Source organism: Penaeus monodon, unplaced genomic scaffold (assembly GCF_015228065.2).
Source record: "Penaeus monodon isolate SGIC_2016 unplaced genomic scaffold, NSTDA_Pmon_1 PmonScaffold_11543, whole genome shotgun sequence".
Lineage (NCBI taxonomy): Eukaryota > Metazoa > Arthropoda > Malacostraca > Decapoda > Penaeidae > Penaeus > Penaeus monodon.
In genome coordinates, this window is record NW_023640318.1 from 1 (window position 1) to 11,427 (window position 11,427).

The window sequence follows — 11,427 nt, forward strand, 5'->3', positions numbered from 1 at the left end:
TTTTCTTCCCGACCCCCTTTCTTAAGGGGGGAAGGGGGGTAGGGTCCTGGGGGGGTTTTCCTAATGAAAAAAAAGGGGAGTGTCCTCGGAAAATTAACCATTTTGGGGGGTTCTTCAAAGGCCCTTTAGGGGGGGAAGGGAGAAGGTCCGGGCAAGAAATTTCCCAAAAATTTTTTTGGGTTTTGGGGGGGGGGGGTTTGGGGGGTTAAAGGTTCGGCAAAAAGGATTTGTCTTCGGGTTTAAAAGGGGTTAAGGGTTTAAAAAGGGCAAGAAAAATGTGCTGACTTTCAAAGGTCATGTAGCACTTTATTTTGTTGGGGAAAAGGGTGGTTGAGTTAGTGATTATTTTTTGCTAAGCTGGGAAAAAGGAAATTGGTGAGTAAAAGGGTTGGGGTCGGGTGGGGTTAAGGAGTTAGATTTTTTTGGAAGGATATGTAGGGGCTTTTTGAGGAAAGAAAAAGGGTTTGTTGAACAAAAAGTGGGGGTTCTGTAAGGATGTCTGATGGTTTTGGGGGGGTGGGTTGTCTGCCAGGGTTGAAAATGCTATCGTTTGGGGTTTTTTCAGATGTAAGCGGGAACGATCAATGACAAAAAGGGGAACCCGATCGGAAGGAAACTTTTTTTTGAACATTGCTGGAAAAAGGTGTTTTTTGCCCAGAGAAGGACTTTTGGGAATCACAAAAAACCCGGTCCCTTTTGGGCTGAGCTAAACAGGCTATTTAAGTGTTTGTAGAATTTTTGGTAGCAAAAGGAGGGGGAAAAGGGGGGCCGTGTTGCGGAGAGGTTGTAGAGTTTTAAATAGGGGGGGGGTGGGTATTTGTTTTAGTTTTCATCAATTTATTTCGCTCAGTGGCGAAAAAAAAATAAAAAAAAAATGAAAACAAAAATTAAATCTTGGCTAAAAAGTTTTCCCGGCCCACCCCGCCAGCAATGAAATTATTTGCAGATAAAAAGGGTTTAAATGATACAAAAAAATAAAAAACAGAAACTAGGGAAAGTTTTAAACACCCCAACCCAAAATATGGGTATAAAAAAGAACATCTAATTTTGTCATGTGTTAAAAAAGGGTATTTTAAAATGTCTATTACAGGGGTCTTTTTAAATATGAGTCAGCCATTTTCTGACACCCGGGGGCAGGAGGGGGCAAAAAGAAATTTTGGGGGGGAAAGGGGATAAGTTGACAATTTTGGGGATTTGGGAAATTTCCCCCCTAGGGGTTTGATTGATGTGATAGTACCATTGGGGGGGGGGTAGTATTAGCATGTCCAGAGCCCGGGGTCAAAGGAGACCCTGCGAGAACCGCGAGAATTTTAAATCGGGGGGGCTTTTGATGTGGGGGGAAGCCTTTTGGGCCCCTTAAAAGGTAAAAAACTCTTCATTACCCCACCCTGATAATCCTAGGGGATTTTGGGGGGGAGAACAGTTCACCCAATGCCGTCCCCTCGGGGGTATGGGGGTTTGGCAACTATAAAGGGGGGAAAACCCTGCCTATTCCCCCCCCAAGCCGTTCTTGAAATGCAAAATTTTAGTGCCTTTTCTCCCTGATCTTTTTTCCCCTCCTTACCAGAAAAGCCCCTACTTTTTTTCTTATCTTTAACTCCACTGTCCTCCCGCCGACTCCAACGGGGTTTTACAAACCCTGAATGACGAAAGGGGCCTTAAAAACCCGCTAAAATTTAACCCTTATTTCTTCCCTATCCAAATTTCCCGTTCTGTTATTCTTAGGGCTTTTTTCATAATTATGTCCCTTTTGTATAAATCAAAATCTTCGTTAGAAAAAATTTTGGGAAACACTAAATTGTTTTCGCTATTTTAATATTCAAATGTCTTTTTTTATGAAAACCTCAGCATTTTTGTCTCCCTATCACGAACTTTTTTCTTGGGAACACCAAAAAAATTTTCTCAAAATACCCAAACCCTATATAAGATCCCTTGTTCCCTTTCCCCACGAAACCCTCAGGGTTTAAACCCTATGTAAAACAATTTGTGTTCACCAAATTTTTTGAATTTTTTTCCCAAAATTTAAAAAGGTTTTAAAACAAAATTTTTCATAGGAAACTTCGACGGGCGACCAGACCGCCGCCCTTGCGATTTATGGCAGGGACGCCCCCGCTCCCCCCCTGAGCCACGTCACTACCATAGCTGGCGTGCCCCCCCCGGGAAAAAGTTTAAATTTTGCACAAATTTAAAATTTATTTCCAAGAACCAAACCACATACCATCATAGCGGGAAAAACGTTCCTCCCTAAATCCTTTGGAAGGGCGGCCTTTCCTTCCCTTTTAAACCCCGGCTCTCACATCTTTTAAAAAGTGGGTAGTAAAAAGGGGTTTGGGAGAAGAGAGGGGGGAGGGAAAAAACCCTTTAGGGCCCGAGCCCAAAGAAGGGGAGAAACCCTAAACAAATTTGGGCCCCGTCCTCGTCTCCGAACCAAAATACGGGCAACGGAATGGGGGAAGGGAGAAAAAGGGGACGATTTTTGCAGGTGGGTTTGGAAAGGGTATTTGGAGTGAGAAAGGTAGCGTTATAACCTGGGTAATGTTCAATGGTTCTGCACTATCGGGGAGGAGGGTGATAAAAGGAGACCCGTGATCAAAGGGAGAGTAAAGGGTCGAAAATGAGTTATGTTTGATGGTTAAAAAAAAAGGGTTATGGTTATGGTTAAAAAGAAAGAGAAAGTGCTAGACATCAAAGGTCATTAGCACTATAGTTTATTTAGGAAGGGTGGTTAGTTAGTGATTAGTTGCAAAGCTGGGAAAAGGGAAATTGGAGAGTGAAAGGGTTGGGATCGGTTGGGTAAGGAGTTGTTTAGATAAAGGATTTATGCTTTGAGAAAGAGATGGGTTTTAAAAGCAAAAGTGGGGGATTCTGTAAGGATGTCTGTAGTTGGGGAGGTGGGTGAAGGGGGGATATGGGGAAAGAGAGGTCGGGTTTTTCAAAACGGGGGGCAGACAATGGATTGTGGGTTTTGAAAGGGGAACTTCATAAGGAACTAAGGGGGGATCAGATTTGGACATCGATAGGAGTGTGTTAGACGGGTGTGGCCAATGCATAAGGGGCGAGAGCGGTCTCCCAGCCTGTTCCGAGAAATGGATTTGACCGGAGGAGTTGATGTTTTACCAATGTTTTATTAGTGCGGGGGTTTGACCAAAAGATTGCCATCGATTTACAAAAAGCCCCTTAAAATTTGGGGGTAATAATCCGTGGCTGGATACTGAAAAGCGTGTTGGTATGATTGGACAAGAGGCTGGGTGCTGTGTTCTGCCGTTCATTGCCGGGGACCACAGGCTGGGCACCCAGCAAAATTTGATTTTTTTTTATGGCTGTGGCGGTAAACAACCATTCTGGATCTTAAAAACAAACAATTTGGTTGGTGGTGGGGGTATTGCTTTTATGAGAGTTAATGTTTTTCGGGAGCGTAAAATTTAAAAGAGGGAAAGGAAAATGAGATATGTGTTTAAGGCAAAAAAGGGAGGAAAAGTTCTGAGTAAGGAAAACACTGGATTAGGAAAGGGAAGTATTTGAAGACGATTTTGGAAGATTATAAAACCGCCCAGGGGGGAGGGCCTCAAATTTGGAAAAGGGGAAAAGGGGACTGGCAAGGGAAAAGGGAACGTAGGATGTAGTTTTTGGGGGGCGGGGAAAAGGAGAAAATAGGGGGAGAATAAAGGGGGGGAAATCAAGAGGGAGAGTTAATGGGGGGGGAAGGGGAGAGGAGGGGTTTTGCGTTGGAAAAGGATATATGGGGAAGAGTTAAAAGAGGGGGGGTTTTTTTTAAAGTGAAAATTGGGTTCAAAAAGTTGGAGAAAAGGCACCTTGGGGAAAATTTCCGGGGACGGCTTATGGGGGGAAAAAGGGAAATTGAAAGGGACCACAGTGAGGAGAAAAGATGGGAAGAAAAATTTGAGAGGGAAGTTTGGCAAAATACTGAGGGGAGAGATAAAAAAATGGTAAGGGAGATTTTGGTTTGGGCCCCCAAATGGGGATGGTTTTTTAAAAATTAAATTTTGGGAACTTTTTTTTAAGGGAAAATTCTCCCCAAGAAGGGAAAAAAATGCCCCTAGAATTTGCCGGGGACCTTGGGTGGGGAAAAAAAGATGGGGAGGGAAACCGGGGAAAGGGTTGGGGAAAGGATTTAAGGGAAGACACCGGGTTTCCCAGGGTATGTAGGGGGAAAGAAATTGTTGAGATTTTGGTAGGTGTCGACATAATTTTAAAATAAAATTATAGGGGTCGGGTGAAATGAGAAATATATTCCCAAAAGAAAAGGGGGGGGGGTTTGGGGGAAAATTGGGGGGGAAAAAAAAGTGTTGGCCAGGGAAAACGGGGTTTGGGGGGGAAAAGGGATTTAAAACCCCCCCAGTTTAGATGTAAAGGAAATTTTTTGGAGAAGGTGGGGGCCTTCGTTTTATTTTTCAGATTGGAGGAATGGGGGGGTGGATAAAATTTGTTCAAAAAAAGGGGGCGTGCTTCGGGCACGGGAAAACCGAATTGGGAAGGAGAGAGAGATTGTGAGATTCAAGATACCACTTAAGGGGAAGTTCACCATTCGCTCTAATAGTTTGCCAACAGCTAGTTATGCGATGGGGCGATAGTCTTGGGAAAGGGTACCCGTTTTATTGGGTTTCAAGGAAGGAAAAGAGCTTTTTTCCCCAAATTAAAAGGGAAATTTCCTGTGTCCATATTGGTTTAAATTTTTTAAATAGGGATAGGGGAAAGGGGAGTTCCGAGCTACGGTAGTAATCCGTCGGGCCTTCATGTGTTACGGAAACTTTTGTAGGGCAGTAATGATTTCAGAAAAAAAAAATGGGCATTATGGACTCATCAGAGGAGGGGGTTAAAGGAAATGGGGGTACGTTCCTTTTTGTCTTAATAGAAGAGAATTTTAAAAATAGGAGAACCACTACTGACCTGGCTGAATAAACACCCTTCATTTCGACTTGGGAGGGCAAATAGGGGATTTCGAAAATGGGGGAAAAGGGCAGGATGGGGGGGATGTTTCCTGTAGTTTATATTCGCGCCAACTTTGAGATAGTGTTAAAATGTAAATTTATAAAAATAATTTTGCCAGCTATTTGTTTTTTCAATCCGGGTTGTACGACGAAGAAAGGCAGATCTCTTTTAAAGGGGATAAAAGGGTGATATTTTATTTGGGTACCTCTTTTGTACGGGAAATGTTCCAAAGGCTGCACGTTTTAAGCGAAATGCTTTAGGCTCAAATTCCACCATGGAACACTTTGGGGGTATTGGTCCCTTTTAGGTTTGAGGGGTGCGTATGTCACTCTTAAAACTTATTGTAAAAACTGTATCATTTCTGAAAAGGGGGTGAGGGGGATGGGGGTATAAAAACAAGGGGAATAAAGCTCCATCGGCTCTATCAAACACCCGGGGGGGGTTGGGAGTGGTACTATGAATAGGAGAAAGAAAACTGGAAAATGGTCACTATGGGAAAGTGGGCTAAGACTGACCTTTGGGAAAAATAAATGAAAAAAGGGGCTAGAGAGAGGTAAAACGAAAAAGTTCGTGCGGTAAACAAAATGTGTGGGGGGATCTGAAAATTGTATATAGGTCAGCTGTGGAGAGGAACGCTCTAGAAGCGGCCTCGGAGTTTTGTGATAGAATCAACCCCAGAGGTGCGGGGAGTTAAAGCACCCAAATATAGGGGGCTTGAATTGGGAAATTAGATTTTCAAAAACAACAAAGTCATGGGGGTTGGGATGGGAGAAATTTAAATGATATCACGTATCCCAAAGATTAAGGAAAATCGGATAACTGTGCGGGACATTTGGTTTTTAAAAGGGGGGTTGCTAAGTTATTTTCTGATTGATAAGTAAAGGGTAGACAAAAAGGGAGTGGGGGTAGACAAAATGATAATTGGGATTGGGATTGGGGTTTTTGAAAGGGCTCTTGAAGGCATCTAGATGGCTATAAGAGGAAAGGATTGCGAAAGGGCGGTCTGTGGGGGGGAAAAACCCCGAATATTCCAAAGAAGGTGTTTACTTTACTGATTTTGAGGGGGAAGCACTAGAGGGGGGGAAAAGGATGAGAGGGCTGAGATGGGAGAGGTTGGGGGGTTGGGGGGGTTTTTACTGGAGGGGGATTTGGGGAAAGGAGGATCTGAGGAAGGGGATACTTTGCATAAGGGGTTCACGTGGTTCCCGGAGGATGGAAGGGGTGAGGGGGTGGTGGGGGATAATGTGGGCGGGGGGTGGGGGCGGGGGGGGTGGGCTTGTTGGAGGGGTAAAGGATTGGTGTAGGGGGGGTTCTTGGAGGAGGGTGGTATCAGCAGTTCTTGGTGTGGAAGGAGCGAGTTTTTAAGATTTGGGGTTGAGTTCTTTTTTATTAGGTTCTGAATATTTTCAAAGGTTTTTTCTAAAGGATTTGGGTTTTGGGGTTTTTTGGGGTATAATTTCTTGTGAGGGGGGGGGAAAAAGGACTGGTTCTCAACAAAAGGGGTGGGAAGGTAGGTGATTGTGTGGTAGGGGAAAAGGGGGTGGAACGTTTTGTGTCTGTTATGGGTTCGGGAGGAGAAGGGGAAAGGGGTTGGGGTTTTGGGTGGGGATTGAAATTCTGTGTAAATTTGGGTGTCTATTTAGGGGGCAAAATTTGACTGGGGAAGGTAAAAAGAGGGGGTTTAGATGTAGGGGGGGGGTTTTTTGGAAATTGGTAAATGGGAAAAATTACCGGATAAGGGTAGAGAGAAACCACGTCGAGTCTTTTTGTCTGGCTTCACGTGTTGATCCAAGTTTAATCGGGGTTCCACCTCAGACTCAAATTTGAGGGGGGGACAGCCCCCATAAAATACATTTTGGGGGCCGCCCCGTTGGCCTGTGCGTGATTGTGCAGGCATTAGCGGGATGGCCAGGTTTTGGGGACATACTGGGCCTTGCTGTGGGAAAGGCAAATGTTTGGCTGGGGTCCTAGGCGCCAAAAATTTTGGGACGCTGGGGAGTTGGGATGGACGAACAGGGAGGGATTCTCCTCCTTATAACGTTAAAAGGGGGTCATGTCCCACGGGAAGGGAAATTTGGGTATTTTTGGGTTTCTTTTTGATTACCTTGGGGGAATGGAGTGCATTGTACTGCGTTGCATCATACTGTGAGACGGCCGTAGGTCTTCTCCAAAATCTACCAACTTTGTCATAATTGGCAATTTTCGGGGGGGATTGAAACTGTTCCCGGGCAAAATATTGGGTTGGGTGGGTTCTTCAGGATGGGGGTTCCATATATTCTGTTGTTTGTTAAAGCATAGCTTTTTTCGGTGTTACTTGACAAACGGGGGCGGTCGGGGCGGGAGGAAAGAGACTTTTCCACTTGTTTTTTAGACTTTTGGAAGAGAAGGGTGTTGTCAGAGTAGGGGGCTGTGGGGGGAACACAAAATCGGTCCCTTTGGCTGGCTGGGGGGTATTCAATATTGTTTTTATAAGGGGGGGTCGAGGGGGGTGCGTGACGATGGGGTAGTTTGAGGAGGTAGTGTTAGGGGAGTGGCAATAAACTGTAAGGTTTAATAGGGGGTGGGGGGGTTGATGTTGGAGGTTTTGGGGGGGGGGTGATGAAATTTGACGTGCTGGAGAGTGGAAATGTTCCTTAAGGATTTTTTTTGGCTACTGTACTATAGATTGATGGGGGGGTTTGTTTCAGTGTTCGGGCCGTGGTCAAGGGAGCCTGGGGGCGGGAATCGGGTGGGGTTTCATCGTTGGGGGTATTTTAAAAGGGGCAAAACCCCTTGCCCTAATAGTGGAGATAATTTTTTATTACTGGCATGGAAGCCTGGATTATGTTGGGGGTAAAAAAATCCCCCCTCAAAGGGCCCCCTTGAGGGGGGAAGGCTGATAAAAATCAGGGGGAAAAGTGCCCCGGGGTCCCCCGGCCGTTCAGGGAAATGGCACAAAGTCGCCTTTCATCCCTTTGACGGTCTCACACCTTGGAGGTGGGTACAAGGTTTTGGGGAAGGGGTAGAAAAGAAAAATGGAAGGAAAAAAAAGACCCCTGCAAAAATTTTTAGTCGAGGGGGAGTCCCAAGGGTTTGGGGGTTCCCCTATTGGGGCCCCCTCTCTGCCTCCTAAACCCCCCCCGACAACACGGGCAAGGGGTTGGGGGGGGGGGTTAAAAAAAAAAGAAAGTCTAAAACCGATTTTGGTTTAAGGCCTAGCTGATAAAAGGGGAAATCCCGTGCCCCTATTACGGTACAAATCTTCATTACTGGCCATAATAAGCCTTAAAAATGCGGGAAGTTAATGGGTCCACCCCTCAGGGTTCCCATGAGGGGTAAGGGCTAGAAAATTTAAACCAGGGAAATACCGTGTCCATGGGTCCCCTAGCCGCTCATGACTGGCAGTCAGCCTTTCAACACGGTTTTTTGAAACCTTAGGAAGTGGACAGGGGAGGGCTGGGGAATATAAGAAAGGAAAAGGGAAGAAAAGACCAAGCAAAATTGTTGAGACGCAGGCTGAAGGCAAAGGTGGGGTAGATCTCCAGCTTTGGGGCCTCAGTCTGTCTCCTAAACCCCATTACAACATGGGAAAGGGGACTATTGTTTTTATTTTTTTCTGCTTTTCATACCCCCAGCTCTTATGGGCATTTTAAAGAACTATATATTTACCCCATTTAATTTATACCATACATGCAAATGTTTGTTTGTATACAGTATAGATATTACATTACTTATTTTCATTTTTCTTTATATTTCCTTTTCCTTTGCCCTACGCCAAAGGGGTAAAGAAAACAACAGATAACTGCACAAACTTTTATTACATTAAAGAGAAAATGTATGACTTTTGGAGAAGAATATCTGGCCCCAAACATTATAATACTATGGAAATCAAAGAAGCCCCCGTAATTTAAAAACACCAAAACCCCTAATCCCCCTTGCTACTGCTCAGGGTCTCTGTTTTTTATATATGCACATCTTTAAATTTCAGTAATGAATTTTTCTTTTTTAAAAATCCAGGTGGTCTCACTAAAGACACAGGAGAGGAAATAGCACAGTAAATAGCTGTCAGTCTGGCAATTCCAGGTGTTAAAAAACCCCCGTGTCTTTTATTGATCACCCAAACCACTTTAAAAGGTGTACCCTCGCATCCTAGTAGGGAGAGGTGCTTCCCAAATTTTTAAAAAACCGTCTCTATCGGGAAACTCCAGATGGTAAAACTCTCTACTAACTTTCAAAAGGGCAACACATCCTATACTCTTAAGATTACGGAGCCAAAAAAAATAAGCCAAACTGTAGTGCAACTTTTTCCTACACACTTTAGGAATAGAACTGTGCACTACGGGAAGCCAAGAGTAAACTGTGGGACACTGCATGGCAAGGGCAGCAGTTTACAGACACCATGATCTACACAGCTGTTATGCAGACCTCGTCATAACTACCGCGAGCCTGTTAATGAGGGGACCTACCCTCTTTTTTTGATAGTTGCATGGGTAAAGTGAAGAAAATAAAGGAGACAAGTGTCAAATTTGGCTATGAGTAGCTCTTCACAACCTCACCTATAGATGTAGCTTAGCTGCCATAGCTTACCAAAGCTTTTGCAGTGAGAACCCAAAATCACAATTTTGATCACTGTTAGCTAACTGCCAAAAGTACTGAATCCTAAATGCATTATCTGTGCACACTATATTTTTTATGACTGTGACTATGTCTTTAAAATAGCATCTCTTGAATAACCTAGAAAACACAGGATAAAGCTCTCAGTGTTGCAAGCTACTCCCGGAACAGAGTGCGTGTGAACTCGATGTAGTCCAGGGCTCCAGGAACCCCAAATTTGCTTTTGGGGCCCGACAAAATGGTTTCATGCGACCGACGCAATAGTCCGCCATTTCTTTGGTGAGGTTTCTAAAGAGAGAAGAGAAATTATATTTTAATTATATTATATATATTCATATACCATCTATGAATTCATAACCCAGAAGTGTGTTTCTTTTATAAATATGATCCTACTATATTTTCTATGAAAATTTAGAAATCAGATTATTATCAAAGCAGCACTGGGCAACATTTCATATGCTACCTTCTTTTTGACTTACGCTAACCCCGTAATTAAAAACATTTGCCCATTTCATTTCCTTTAAATCTCAAAACAAGAAATAAAATTTGATGAGCTTACCTGGTATAGTTTTCCCGTAACACATGGGGGCGGTCTCCTGCCGCAAATGGCACGGAAGGCATTTTCAAACTCCTCGGAGCTGTGGACATTCTCTGTTTCTTTAGAGATCTGAAGGGCCCTGTACTCCTGCAGGGAGACAAAGCCACCCTGTTTGGATCCACAACATCCAGGATGGGCCCCAAACTCAGGATCACTCTGCCCTTCTTCAACCCTGGGGAGATCGTAACCTAAAGCCCGTAGACAGGATTTGAACTCGGCATGGTTCAAGCGACCGGTCTTCTCCTTGTCGAAGTGCTTGAACATCCCTGCTGAACTCCTTGAGGGCATCTTCTGACACACCCGACTGGTTTCGAGCTTGGATTTTGTTGTTCCCCAAATTGTGCTGCAAATTTGCATTCCAGCTGGGCCAACTGATCCCACTGCTGCGCCAAACCCACCGTGCTGAAAGTGGTAGTTTTGATGTAAGAGTTGCTGTAAGATTCTTTGTCCCTTACACTATGCAACAATTACGTAAAATTTTTTTATTTGCTATACTAATCTGATGCCCCAAAGCCAGCTAGAATTGCCTTCCTGGGCAAAAATTTCCTGATCCTCAATGAAGAAAATGAATCTATACACTTATTCAGTTTTAAATTAATGATTCTTTTTTACCCAAAAAATGACCCTTGCCTCCTGTCCCTTAGTACAATTCTTCCTTTCCTCTTTAGCAAGCGACTCAAGGCCTCGCAACTACATACCTGTGTTCTGTGTATCGATTGTCGAGAATCAGATGCTCTTCCAGAATCTGTCCCAGGTCCTCAATCTTCTTCAGGTCCGCACGCCTAGCTCGTACCTCGGCTGCTTTCTGTCGTTTTGGCTTCAAGCTGCTGCTCCAGTGTGCCTGAGCCCTCCATCATCGATGACCTAAAAGAAATACCCCTACGTTAATAACAGTCCAAAAGGAAAATAAATGTGGTGTTTCCTGAAGACTTGTTTGCATTAACCTCTCATTTGCTAAAATTCTAAAATTCTTGTTCTATCTACCAAAATCATTCTGTATTATATCTTCACTAATGTAACATAGAAAACTGTGAATTAGCATACAAACACTATATACACTGACTGAGTACAGTAAAAATAAAATAAAAAAACAAAAATAAACCCAAGGTGAATAACTATGCTGCTAGCATAATAGACACATATACATAAAACACACACACACACACACACACATACATTATATATAAAAATATATATATATACACATATACATATAAATATTATTATTATAAAACACATTATATATACACACATATATACTACCAAAAAACAATATATAAAAATAT

General features: G+C 43.6%; 1 pseudogene; it reads right to left on the reverse strand.

The window, feature by feature from the left end:
• Nucleotides 1-9,265: 9,265 nt before the first annotated feature.
• Nucleotides 9,266-10,998, reverse strand: LOC119568918 (annotated as a pseudogene).
• Nucleotides 10,999-11,427: the final 429 nt, after the last annotated feature.